The sequence below is a fragment of the Daphnia pulicaria genome, unplaced genomic scaffold (assembly GCF_021234035.1).
Source record: "Daphnia pulicaria isolate SC F1-1A unplaced genomic scaffold, SC_F0-13Bv2 h1tg000172l, whole genome shotgun sequence".
Lineage (NCBI taxonomy): Eukaryota > Metazoa > Arthropoda > Branchiopoda > Diplostraca > Daphniidae > Daphnia > Daphnia pulicaria.
The window spans coordinates 1-2,500 of NW_025804859.1; the positions used below are offsets into that span (position 1 = coordinate 1).

At 51.2% G+C, this 2,500-nt stretch overlaps 2 non-coding genes across 2 annotated transcripts in view; both read left to right on the top strand.

Moving 5' to 3' along the window:
• Positions 1–419: 419 nt before the first annotated feature.
• LOC124319503 lies at positions 420–572 on the top strand. Its single transcript, XR_006913200.1, has one exon. It is a non-coding gene; the product is annotated as a 5.8S ribosomal RNA (ribosomal RNA).
• A 641-nt stretch (positions 573–1,213) lies between these two features.
• The window catches only part of LOC124319504, a 4,576-nt gene continuing 3,289 nt past the window's right edge, over positions 1,214–2,500 (top strand). Inside the window, exon 1 of the ribosomal RNA XR_006913201.1 lies at positions 1,214–2,500. This exon is cut by the window's right edge and continues 3,289 nt beyond it. This is a non-coding gene — a ribosomal RNA (large subunit ribosomal RNA).

Genomic DNA, 2,500 nt, shown 5'->3' on the forward strand with positions numbered 1-2,500 from the left:
AGGCGCTCTGATGCGCGGTGGTTTAAAGCGGATACGCCCAATCGAAATTGTTTTTTTTTTGTTTCTCTCTTCGTCTTCGGGATTTTTTGATTCTCGGTGGGGGACGAAAGTGTGAGACTTTACTCTGGACGTTCTTTTCGGGCGTAGATACTCGTGGTTGCGTGCGTGTGCGTCGTATAGACTAACACTCCAAAGCCCGACACTATGCCGTTGAAAACCGAATGTTTTTTAAGCTTGCCCTTCGCCCTCTCGATGAAGTAGGAAGAATTCAAAATCACAATAACACACTAAACCCAAATTCTAGTACGAGTGTTTATCGGAACATTTTCTTTCTGGCTTTCTTTCTCCGCCCTCGCATTCATTTGCTTGGGCGGGTTGGAGAAAAAGAGAGAAGAAAACGAATATGTCGTTTTATATACGACCCTGAACGGTGGATCACTAGGCTCGTGGATCGATGAAGAGCGCAGCAAAGTGCGCTAATCCATGCGAACTGCAGAACACATGGAGCATCGAAATCTTGAACGTAAATGGCGGCCCAGCTTCTCGCTCGGGCCACATCTGACTGAGGGTCGGTCGAATGATGAACGAACAGAGATTTTTTCAGTCTTGGTTTTGCATGTTGGGTCGCGGCGAGATTTATTTTTCACCCGGCCTGACCGCATAAAAGCTCCCGAATCTCTAACGTCTGGGTGCCGCGCGACTTAAGTGTCCGCGATGCCTCAAATACAAAAAAGGGGGAAAAATAAAAGAAGGTTCGCCCTGTTTTGTTTTTTTCCTCTCTATTCAAAAGAAACCTTTTTCGATGGCAAAACAGATGGGAAATTTTTGAGCCAACTCAAAAAAAAATTTTAGAAATAAACACATCTTCTCGAACAAGGTGTCGGCTGCGTGTGCGCGATATACCGCTTCAACGCGAGTTTAGTTGTGTGTGTGCGCCGGGCGTGTCGAAGTGTCGACCACCGCGAATTATCACTCACTCTAACCGCTCGTTATGCAAGCTTGGTTCGCGCACGACGCGTTGTTTCAATACAAAAAGCCGCAGGACGCCCTGTCACTTTTCGTAAATTAATTTTTGCGAATAACGAGAGACTCGCTTTATTTCGAAAAAAAAAAATTTGAACCGGCAATTATTCAATCTTTCCCGGCTTTAAAACGCCAAAGTCTGCCGAGCTAGATAAAGTGTTGTCTCCTTTTGAAAACAAACAATTCATTCTGACCTCAGTTTAGATGAGACTACCCGCTGAACTTAAGCATATCAGTAAGCGGAGGAAAAGAAACTAACAAGGATTCCCTTAGTAGCGGCGAGCGAACAGGGATGAGCCCAGCACCGAACCTCGCGCCCGGTTGAGCGGGTGCCGAGGAATGTGGTGTTCGGGAGGATCGTGCGCGTCTGTCCGGTATCTATCGTCCAAGTCTCCATGAACGGGGCGAGCAACCCACAGAGGGTGTCAGGCCCGTAGATAAGACGAGCCGAGACCGTGCATCGGATCCCTTCCCAAGAGTCGGGTTGCTTGAGCGTGCAGCCCTAAGCGGGAGGTAAACTCCTTCTAAGGCTAAATATCGCCACGAGACCGATAGCGAACAAGTACCGCGAGGGAAAGTTGAAAAGAACTTTGAAGAGAGAGTTCAAGAGTGCGTGAAACCGTTCAGGGGGTTAAACGGGTGGGCCCTCGAAGGTCGAACAAGTCCCCGCTCCCGGCACTTGGTTGTATGCCCTTAACGCTGCATGGAGACTGCCTGAATTGGCGGCTCTCTTGCATAAGTCGTTCTGCGATCGCAATAGCCACGCCAAGGTCCGCAAGTGGGGGGCCTAGTAGGACTCCGCGACCGACTGGGTGTCTGTTACACGGGGCGTCCGTTAGCGAGTTTCGTGGTTACCTTCGCGGGTGCCGCGATGACGAGCGCGGCGTTTCCCAACAGTACTGCCCGGTCGTGACCTGTCTCCTCCCGGGAGGTGTCGTAGCTTTTTTTTGTAAAAGAGAAAAAGTTGCGGTGCTCAACCTGTGGAGGCCCAGAGCGGAGAGTAGAAGTCGGGTCCCACCCGACCCGTCTTGAAACACGGACCAAGGAGTCTAACATGTGCGCAAGTCGTCGAGAAATTATCAAACTAAACTCGCGAGGCGCAATGAAAGTGAAGCGGCCCCGATGAGGGTGCATCCGCGAGGGGTGATCCCGTCTCGAACAGAGCGGGCGCAACCCCAGGGCGTCCGAATGCTCGCGAGATCTTTCCCCCTTAAAAGGGTTTGGTCGAGTCGGCCGGACGAACCCAGAGCGCACACGTTGGGACCCGAAAGATGGTGACCTATGCCTGGCCAGGACGAAGCCAGGGGAAACCCTGGTGGAGGTCCGCAGCGATTCTGACGTGCAAATCGATCGTCGGAGTTGGGTATAGGGGCGAAAGACTAATCGAACCATCTAGTAGCTGGTTCCCCCCGAAGTTTCCCTCAGGATAGCTGGTGCTCGCAAAGAGAACAAACGGAGTTTCATCCGGTAAAGCGAA